The sequence below is a fragment of the Lygodium microphyllum genome, chromosome 2 (assembly GCF_053477565.2).
Source record: "Lygodium microphyllum isolate KBCC chromosome 2, Lygodium_microphyllum_v1.1.10, whole genome shotgun sequence".
In the NCBI taxonomy this organism is placed as follows: domain Eukaryota; kingdom Viridiplantae; phylum Streptophyta; class Polypodiopsida; order Schizaeales; family Lygodiaceae; genus Lygodium; species Lygodium microphyllum.
The window spans coordinates 128,016,800-128,028,765 of record NC_141136.1 but is presented as its reverse complement, the minus strand read 5'-3'; positions in this window follow the sequence as shown (position 1 = coordinate 128,028,765).

Genomic DNA, 11,966 nt, shown 5'->3' with positions numbered 1-11,966 from the left:
AATATAATTTTATCATGGTTAAATATTTATCAATATTATACTACCTACTTGTTGATAATAGTAAAATATATCATATTACATTTTATTTTTAAGTTATACTATTTTAGTCTAAATCGTGTTATATTAGTATATTGTACTATATGCATATTATGAAATATAGTATCAATATATATATATAATTTAGTCATAAATAATAAATATAATTAAAATATATTCAATCATATTTTGTAAGATTATGTATATTTAATGTATCTAATATGTAATGTGTAATATCATTGCGGATTTTGAAGCCACCTTAGTGATAGTTCGAGAGTAGAATCTCTAGCAGGTTAGGATAGAGAGTATGTAGGCAAAATCTCTAGCTGTGGAAATAAGGGCAATATCCCAATGGTGGGTTCTTAAGGAGGGGCGAGGGGGAAGGAGCTGGTCTAGGAGAAATTCCCTTGGTGAGAGTTTGAGGAAATGTCCCGGGGGTAGCACCCCCTTGTGGGGATTTGGGGGCAATGTCCCCAGTGGGGGTACAGGGGTAGTGCCCACGGTGGGGGTTTGGGGGCAACTCCTCTAACCACGGGGTTTGGGGGTGGTATAGCCATTACATGATTTTTGAAAATATTGCGACTTGAAATATTTAATTTTAAAAAATAGATTCAAAAATAAGATCTAAATCTACTCGTATTCCATAACAATTTATGGTTATTCGAATAGCATGATACATTAAATGATCCCTTTCATGAGATCAATCTTTACAACTAATCATGATGTTTTTCAAAATGAGTTTCTCTTCCCCTTTCTCTCTCTTCCACGTAACTCTCTAACTTGAGTGTTTTCTTTGTTGCATTTTTACAATTGCAGGTTTTGCATCTCAGATCCTGTGCGTTTTTATCTCTGCTCCTATCCCCCCTCTCTTACTACAGGTTTTGCGGCCCTAATCTTTGGCACTTCTATCCCCCTGCTCTTCTTTGATTGCTCTCGACTGTTTGATTTTCTCAAACTGAAAAAAATTGTACAGTGGAAATTCTGGTTCGAATCAAGGTATTATGACCAAAACTACCCGTGTCTTCAAATTAGAAATCTTGCTCCAGGGCTTCAGCAATTCAACAGGGCAGTGAATGATCGCCACTCCACAATGTGTCTGCTCTACTTCATGGGTGACTTTTGTTATGTTGGCACAAATTACTGAATTTTACTAATTACAACACATTTTCAACTCTTCCCTACTTCATTTCTGATTTTGAGTTAAACTACATTGATTTTATTCATTTCAATCCATACAATTACTACAAATCACACTTGTATGATTAGTATTGAATAATATTAAGATCAAATACCAAAAGAATTTTCTAAATAAGAATCATGTATGAATATTAAATGTAATCTTTATTTCTATAGGAGTGAGATTAGGCACTCACTCTTGAGAATTCAATGTCTTCTTCTTCTTCTTGATTGCTTGATTGATCTCCTTGAGCGCCTATCTTTTTTGTTGTCCACTACCTTGCAATTAAATGATAGCTTCTTTGTTGTGAATATGAAAAACATGATTTCTTGCACTATTGAAAATACTCTTTTTGCTTTGAATATGAAATACATGATTTGTGTAATGTTGAAAAAACTATCTTCCATGTGAATATGGAATAAATGGTTTGCGCAATGCTTTTATCAACAAGTGCTTTCAATATACTAACCTTTCTTTCTATTCTGTGATGCTATATACCTCAAGGTTTCGCCTCAAGGCTAAATCTAGCCTTATATTTCTTGTATCCTTCAATAATATTAGAGCATTTTATCAAGTTTTTATATACATTGTATTATACTTTACTATATAAAACTTTCCATTATACTATATTTTCATAATAAAAGTATTACCATTTGATTTTTATGGTTACATTCTTTATAATTTTGCAATAAGCATATGGCTATACAATACTTACCAATACTCAACATGATTTTGCCATACAATGTAATTTGATCTTTTAACAACACATATCATGATCTTTCATCAATCTATAGATTAGACCATATGGTGATAAAAAAAAAATTTACAATATAAGAAGTACTTTTTGTTATTTTATTCAGTACAATCTAAGATTTTGCCATGAGGTCAAATTTTTTCTTATGATATAAGATGTAATTTATGTTATTTTTCCCAATATACTATGAGATTTCTCTCCTTAAGCTATCTCTTGGCCAAAATAAAAACTATTGTAGTATCACAATATCTTGCAATAAATCAACCACTTTGCTCATTTTACTACAAGAATGACATTTCGCTATTTGGTCAAATGCTTTCTTATGTTATCAACTCTTACTTACTTCCAAAAGGAAAGGCTAGTTTTTACTTAGAATTCCTTACTTTCTATAATTTGGCCATGTGATCAAATCTTGTCTTGCAACAAACAAACCACTTTTTTGGAAATTGATCCTGAAAAATTAAGAATAAATCTATGGTGGGTTCGATCGCATAAATTTTGGGTATGCTAGATTTGGTTGTATGGAAAAATATTCTAAGAAAAACATATTCTATATTATCTCCAAAAAGGAAGACCATGTTCTACTTGGAACTCCTTGATTACCTACTATATTTATAGGAAGTTTCGCCATGTGGTCAAAACTTGTCGTGCAACAAACAAACCACTTTTTTTCAATAAACCATTTCTTTCATTTCAATTTTTTATAACTTCCTATCTATATGTTCATATATAAATATCATAACATTTTGCCACAAATTAGCCACTTTTTCCATTCCACTACAAAATAAAAATTGGCCATATGGTCAAATCTTTCATTTTGTTATCAATGCTAGCATCAAAGAATCCCCCATTCTTGTTTCGTTCGGCCATATGATCAAATCTAATCTCATGCATCTTGCAAACCATGAGGCCACTTTTCCATTCCACTATAAAACAATGCATTTGATTATTGGTTCAATCCAATTGACTTTGAAACTTTGGAGGTACTCCTAATCTCATACAATGAGAAGTAAGTAATTTGATATTCTATTAGATTTGATGAGATTTTATTTTGCTAACTTATTGAAATATGATCCATGGTCTCCTTGATATTTTGGTAAGTTATATAATCCATGGTCGCCTTGATATTTTGATCTGTTTTTTTGCAAGTACTCTAAATATTCTGGTCTTTTTTGTATTACTCTAAATTTTAGTCTTTTTAGTATAGAGATGTAAAAAGATTGATTGAAGTCTTTGAGAAAAAGCCTCCCATGCCTTTTGATTTACTTGCACCAATGCAATATATACAAGTTGTAGTAAGGTCTTGATTTTAATGGTTGGAACATAATAAGAAATTTATTCTATAAACTACCATACACAAGTTTTATAGTCTTACTTTATATTGTTGATTGGAGTGTTCTCGCTAGGATGATAGTTACTCTTGTACTGTTAGCTATATATAGTCTGTCTACATATAGCGCCTCAGATCCCCTCTATATATTCCTATCATGTATGCTCAGTTGACACACTTCTGGGGTTCCACTTCCGGTGTCTCATATCTCTCTTCTCTCCTCTCTTCCTTTCGTCTCTCGTCTTCCTCGTAGTTTCCAACATGGTATCAGAGCCCAGCAGCGCCTGCGAGAGATGGCGGCACGCTGCCGACCCTATGAGGCCTAAACCTATAACTGCAACAGGGAAGACAAGCGAGGGCAAAAGCTGGAGATGAGGACAAGATGATGGGGCAGAAAAGCGAGTTCTTCATCTCCACCTTCTTCTTGAGCTCTGGGATTAGCCGTGGGGTGAAGGGGGAGTTTTGGTCAGTGGCGTTGCCGTCGGAATTGACAGCGCCCGTGGGGGTGACGGAGGGGGGCTCTTGGTGACAAAGCGAGTCGGTGAGGTTGTGGTAGTCGCGGTCGAGCTGCTGGCGGAGGGAGGCGAGCTCCTGGGCGAGTTGGGTGAGTTTCCAGACGCTGGTGTCGATGGGCGCCATCAGGTGGCAGCCGACCTCCCATGACACCGTCAAGCTGTAGAGGCTGAGGATGTTGGTGGCCACCAGATACCCTATCACCAGGGAGTTCCATGCGAAAGCCCATAGGCCCCCCGTAGCACCTCCTGTTTTTTATGATGTTTGTCAAGCAAGTCATTCAATTTTTTTAAATTTTTTTTTCCATGGATATCTACCAAGGGTTATAAAGCTTGTCCTCGATGTAGCGATTGGTTGAGATTGACATATATCAAAAGTCTCAACAAAAATATCTATCTTTGGCATAGACAATTTTTTCCTCCAAATCATCATTTATGAAGCAGGGGACAATCTATGCATTTTAATGGAAAGGTGGAGAATGGGAGATGTGGACTGCTAGCCCCGCTATCAATCTGGAATCGGAAATCATAAGCTGTGATGAGAAAGATGACGTCCTGATGCAAGCTAGAGGAAAATGTTCTTTGGCATTAAGTCCCTCGATATGGTATGCTCTAGAATACTGGAAGGATTTGAAGATTTTTCATCTTCTTGATCCTATGCATATAATCAAGAACATTGGTCATTCCTTATGGCAACACCTCGTTGGTTTGAAAGACACAATTGTAGCAAGAAATGACTCAATGAACCAAAACTCGAAGCCCAATCTATGGCCACAATTTGATGAAACTATAGGTGAGAAAACTTATGAGCCCGCCCCATGGGTGCTCACATAGGAAGAGATGCAAACTCTCAACCAATGAATTCAATCTATTCGTACGCCTACAAGGTATGGCACATCTTGTTGAAACATGCTCACAATAGAGGATAGGAGCTTCTCTGGCCTAAAAACACATTCTTGGCATAATTTTTTGAAGGTAAATATCTCCCGATCTTTGAAAGTAATTTTGAATACCTTTCTTATTTCGTTCATCGAGCTTATCATGAATTCATATCTGCAGCATGTCCTACCCCTTGTTATTGATGGATGCACTACAAGAGGCATCTGAGATATCATTTACCATCTTGTGTCACTTAAAAGGTATTCGCTTACTTGTTAATTTGCACTACAAAAACATTAAAAAACATGTCGAGTATTTTTTTTCCCTCTACAAATGGATTACATCTAAATAAATTGACAAAGGGTCCATTTCACAAAAGAAGTGCGAATGCATAGAGCTTCTATGTTTAATGGAGAAGGAGCTTCCAACGTCCCTTTTTTATATCTAGGTTCATGTTTTGATCCGTGTAGTGGACGAGATAGATATCATTGGTGTTGTGAGCACTCAATAGATGTTTTGGGTTGAGAGATTTATGGGATTTTAAAAAAATTATGTATGCCAAAGGGAAAAAGCAAAGGGTTCCATGGCCAAGGGATGGGCGCTCAAGGAATGCATGTATTACATCTCTGAATACCTAGAGCCAATTGATGAGGCAGCTCCACATGCATGGACAAATGAGTCTTCTTCTACCATGTCATATGAGGTACTGTCTAGTCAGGGAGTCCCTTTCCACCTCAAGGTCTAAGAAAAATTGGATATATCTACTTTCATAGTCGACAATAACGAATGCATGCAACAATTCATTGATGAGTACGATGTAATGGTGACATCAGGGTCAGATGCACCCAAGGTCTCCCTTGAGGAGATTGCTAAATACACTGTTTGAGCCCTTCAAAGAACGGTGCCACTTGTAGTACCGGGCATTATGTTTCTGTCAGGTGGGCAAAGTGAAGAGGAGGCAACTCTTAATTTGAATGCCATGAATAAGCTTGACACCATCAAGCCATGGATCTTGTCTTTCTTGTTTGGCTGTGCTCTGCAGCAAAGCACATTTAAAACATGGGCTAGGAAGAAGGGAAACATTGTTGTAGTTTAGGCTGCATTCCTATTATGGTGCAAAGCCAATTCTGAGGCTGTCTTGGGTAATTATGCTGGTGATGCTGCCAAGGGTATCGGCACTAGGGGGAGACCTAGAAAAAGGAGATCAAGACATCAAGTCGATGTAAATGAAGATGAGGACGTACATTCTTTCATGGATTGGATATACACCATGCAACAAGTGATTAGAAATAATGAGCCTATCTCAGATGAATTGTGAGAGTTTATGATTGGGTGTGAAAGACATGTAACCTTTTTTTTTAAAAAAATTCAAGAACTCTGAACTAAACAAGTGGATTTTATATCAATTACTTTTTTATGGTTTAGGGTCGCATGTATACAAACATGTGGGCTTATGGACAACATCTAAGGGTGAAGAATATTGATGACTTACGTCTCACTCAAGATTCTTGAGTTGTTGCCTCTTTCAAGAAAGTATCACGTGCAAGTTCAAGAGACACAAATCTTGTCGACAGTGAGCTTGGCTACGTGGGAACCATAGTAGGCATTTATGAAGTATCGTATCATATCTTCAAGTAGGTAAATAAAAATGCTCTCTTGAATTGTGTAATCGTCACATTTAGACTTCTTAAGAGACAAAAGCCATCCAGATTTTGGTGCGCCGATTCCTCCAAGTTAATATGGGCTTCAAAGGAGCCATATATTTTGCTAGCTCATGTTGAGTATGCGTTCTTCTACAAGAATACATATGCTCATCCATGGTGGCAAGTTGTGCATGTCCAGCCTAGAGGCTGATGGTTATTTGATAGCATTGACATAGTGGCTCATGATCGGGATGAATCGATTTTACCTTCTGTGATCAAAAGGCATCAACATTGGACAAAGTCATAGAGTTCTTCTTTCCGATCATGATGACCTTGTTGGCGTTCAGAATGACGACGATCCACACTCTGACACTACAGACACTGAAGATAAGGAAATAATGGATGCCAAGCTTGCGATGGAAATGAACATCAATATAGGTTTAACAATGAAGGAGATTGAAGAAGTCAACAAGGATAATGAAGATGATATTCCATTGACGATCGATCTCAGATATGACAACAAGGACTACTAGCATTAGCAAAAAAACCTACGATGCTTATTATTTCCAACACTTGGTAATGTATCCAACTCTTAATATTTCATTATGTGGTCATGATTTTTTTTTCCCCATTGTATTCTTACTAACAAGGGAGGGTGGGCAGGGAGTCTCGTGGTGATAGCTGCATATGGCTAGTGTCGGGGTTCAATTCCCCTTTTACACTCTCTCATATGGGATCTCGGGGGGTTCACTATATATATATATATATATATCCTATATATAACTTGCATTCATGGCCTATTTATAAATATCATAATTTGTGAATTCTTCTTGAATAAAACACAACCCTTTTCTAATCAATTTGTAAGTAACCCCCCTTTATATGACACCCTTCTATATGTAAAAAAATGTATAAAAATGGTGTTTTAAAAACCCCTTATTTTGAACTCATGTTATATTACATATATTTATGAATGACCCCCTCGAGCATGGGATACGATTCATGCCCGTATCGAGTCCTTTCTCTTTCTTCATGTACTACATCCGTGATTGCCCACATAGGGCACTTGATGGTGGCTAGGGAGATATGGTTCAAGAGGAGGAGCCTAAAGTAGAGAAATTAGATGATATTCTAGTTCCTAAGTAGATTTGGGCACACAAGGATAGGAAAGTGAAAGGTAAATTTGTAAGAAGATTTTTGGTGAAGTTCAAGAACTATTCACCAATGGATGTCAAGTGGATGGAAGAGACTGAATTGGCTAATTCGCCTCAGTTATTGCAACTTTATAGAGATGCTTTCTTGTTGGAACCTATAGTGACATAGAATGATTTCTGCAGCAATGAATATCCTCTATTGTATAGCTGAACAATGCATCTCATTACATAATGCACAACTTATGGTTTACACTTAGAATTGACATGTGTATCATTGAATGAAATGCCCTCTAGTCAAATTTCTCTCTTCTCTAACAAAACATGCCTTGCATGATGGGCTGATTCAATTGAATGAATAGTTCTCTTTGTACTTTGCAAATGAAGTCTAAATGATTCAATCAATGCAACTAGGAACCCTAGATAGCTTGTCTAAATGAATTCTTAAGAGTTATTAGGCCGAAGTAAGAGAATATACATACCATATAGGTGAATTTGTGATTATTTATAAATTATTTATACATGCCATATAGGCTGAAATCTTCTCTCTCTTTTCCCATTAGTGCACAATTACAGAGTTCTACCAAGCACTGACAACCATCCCTACCACAGAACCCCATCTAGCCCTGCTAGTCCCCTTGCCATGGGGGACCACTCTTGACATAGCCACTGCAAGGTGCCAAACCCAACAACCATGCCCAGCGGACCCTGGCCCCCGCCCTCGCAAGAGACACATGGTGTGGATCCAAAGGATACTACAACGCCACAAGGAGGCCATAACCTACCGCTTAAGCCTCTCCATGCTAGATAGGCCCATGCGGGACATCTTAAGATGGCCACACTCCATGAGTAGTTCCACACTGTACTTGAAGTGCATTGAGATTGTATCTACTCTGCATATCATTTTGTACCTCTACTCACTTGGTTTACCATAGCACTAGATAGTCACTTTATTGAACTTGGAAAACTTTCATTTTGTACCTCTCAAAGGCCAACTTGGCCTTTTGTAGACATTAATATAACGTTCTTTCTTCTTTCTTTCTTTATCTCACACACATACGTACACACACACATTCATATCAAAGCTTCTCAATGTGCATGGTCGCATCGATGGCCCATAAGAGTAGACATTGCCCTGCAAAGCCACTTATGGCTTCATCCTCTCCTATACTTTGTCTCTAGTATGCTAATGAAATATTTCTTGTCATCCTTGTGTTGATCATTGTATTGAAAAACAAGGCCCATTAGTAGTTTTAAATAAATACAATTTATCATTTTTATGTTAATTAATACTCACCCCCATGGAATGTGGATGTGTGGCATATAGGAGTAGCATAGCTCTCCCATCTGACATCGAAAGGCAAGGCGTGCTCCTGAGTAGTCAATGGAACCGTCGAGCGCAATGTAGTAGGTAACACCTAGGGTGCTGATACCAGGGGCACAATTGGAGTTTGAAAATTATCTAAGTTTCCCAATACCTCTTTCACTCAGGAAAACACCTCACACTCCATCCACACAAAACTTCAATTTCATATTTGAAATCAATTTCAGATGTTGATGCCTCTTCCTCATCCATTTCATCTAAAACAAAATTTTAGCTTTTATTTTCTTCCTCCTCTTCCCTTTCATCCTCTATTATTTTATGTACATTTGGCAAAGCAAACAAAAAACATATAAGAGTAATGAAGGCAATAGCCCGAAGGACATCGAAGAGTAAAATTAGAGGGGATGATTGGTCTAATCGAGAGTAGTCCCTATGCCTTCTGCTATGTGTGAATTTGAAAATATCATAAAGAAAGAACTAAAATAGTAAAAAGAGCAAAGGGAAGACCAAGAAGAGTAGAGAGAAGAGCAAAATGAGCCAAGACTAATTATTACTATAGTTAGGTATTGGAAATTATTTGCCAAAGTAACAAGGGGCTTGGGGGGGGGGTGGTCATGGTGGGGTGGCAAGAAGGGGGACTAGGTTGGATGGGATACTCAGGCACCATGTTGCATAGAGGAGGGATACATGTCTCAAGAGCAGTGTAACATACAGGCCATGGTAGACATCAACTATGGAGCACATGGTGTGTTAGCATTTTGGGTGGATATAGAAAAACTTCACCTCCTTCACCTATCCTTTAAGATTAGGATTGCAAACACATTTTTCTATTGCATTTCTGGTGGGCACATTTCCAGCATCTGTAAATGAGCTTGGAAATTTTTTTAAAAACAAATCTCATCTCCTTCACTTGTCCTTTGAGATTGGCATTGCAATAAATATATTTCTCTAATACATTTTTGGTGGGCATATTTTGTGCTTGCAACAATAGTTTAAATGGATTGGCTTGAGCTAGCAATTGATTCAAGCATTGGTGGTTGTATTGTTAATGTTGAGGAGGGGGTAGTTTTATCAAGCAAAGCAATGGCAATGGCTGTCCCAAAGGGAGGTGGGTATAATGATCATTTCACTTACCTTGAGTATTGATGTGGCACTGCCTCGAGTGCCAATGGAGGAACTACTTTAAGAGGTTATGTGTCATTGTCTTGAATTGGGCTAGAAGTGATTACCTTGGTGCAAGAGAGATGTAGTGTGCCTTGAGCGGGATTGCTTTATAAGTGCCTCGAGTACAACTAGGCATGACCACATTGAGTGGATGGGAACCATCTACAGTGTTTGGGGTGAGATCACCTCAAGAAGGGTTGGTGGTGATGGCCAATTGAGGATGCCTCAAGTCAAGCAAATGTTGGAAAATGTTTACCTCAAGTGAAAATCATCGAGAGGAAAGTACATGAAGTGTCTCAATAGGAGAGGCACTTGGCAAAGTCACGCATGCCACACTTCATGCTTTTCTTTAATTTCGGAGGCAAAGGCAAGTGTTACTTTTCTTCTTATTCAAGTAAAACAACTTGGATTGAGGCAAAAGATGATGATTTCCTCAAGTGTTTAGTCATGCAAGGTTTACCTCGAGAGGTGCGAGGTGTGTTTGAATACTTGAGTGGTTGTGCACTCAACTGTCATGAGTAGGGAGGCTACAAGGGTAGTTGCTTTAACTAGAGGTGGTAGGATTACCTAGAGTGCAAATTTGGGAGTGGTGATGCCACAGATGGGCTGCACCATGATTTCCTTGAGAAAAGTTCGAGGTTGGCCTCAAGTGCAATGCCTTAATAATTTTAATGCAAGGAAATTGTATTGAGCATGAGCAATACACTAATTGCTTTGAGTGTGGAAGGGAGTGGTGAATGCCTTGAGAGAGGGAGACATGGCAAGATTAGCATTATAGTGGTTTTCCTTCTTAGCGAGCAACACGAGCATTGCTTTTCCTTATTTTGAAAGAAAAGAACTTAGATATGAGGTTCTTGTTTTTGTCTTGAGTGGTTTGTGGAGCAAGATGATTGCTTTAAGAGGAGGGAGGTATGAGTTTCCTCAAGTGCAACTACCTAATGTAGAGAATGGGGTGTGACATTTGCTAGGGTTTTTTGCTTTGACTGGGGCAAGACACTTATTTCTTTGAGCAAGGGAGGAAGTGATGATTGTTTCCTTGAGTGTGAGTTGAGGACTAAGTACCTCTAGCACATACTCCGAGCTCACTTCTTAACTTGAGCTTTTAAAAGGCATGGTAGGAGGAGTGGGTGTGTTGATGCAAGCCCTTGAGTTCAAGACCATGCTATGGATATCAAAATCATGAGGATACTATTATTAATAATGAGGAGAATGTTTGTCTTAGTGGTTGATCAACTTGAGTTGGCATGCTTAAGTGATTGGCATGTATTTTCTCATTGTGGCCCTATTCACACACCTCACTTGTGACACTACAAGGTCATGCCATAAATTTGGCACTCAATTTTGTCAAATACTTTTGGTCCTCATCCACTACACCTAAGTGACTGCATGCAACAAAGGAACCTAGGTCTAGACTTTGAAGATAAACCCCCACATTGCCTCTATCCAAAACAATCCAATACATCTACATCACAGCCATGATTTGCATTTCTTGAAATTAGTGTAGTCCAAGAGACCACAACCCACACACAAAGTTCATCAAACACTTCCCATGCTTTTGTAAATGTTCCACATTTTGGATACATATCCATCATAGCATTCCCAAGCTCTTGAGAAGAAATCAATCTTCTCACATCCCATCCTTACATTTGCCACTCCATTTTCATCACCCTTGGCCCATAACTCTTGAGAATCAATTTTATCACTAACCAATAATATTCTCCCTCTTTAGCCTTGTTTCTAGTGGTCTTCAAATATTTTATACCCAAAAAACTCAATCTTTTGGCCTTCTTCACATCTTTTGGTGCAATAATTCAAACATTATTCTCTTAAGTACAAAAAAATATACATCTCTTCCATGCTACATCTTGAAATCCCACATAATCCATGCAATAGTTGTCAGGTGAATCTTGATTTGAGTCCTACTAGTAGAGATCATGTGCATCTTCAAAGGTCTCATCCTAGTGGTTTTGAATGGGATAAGAGATGATACCCTACC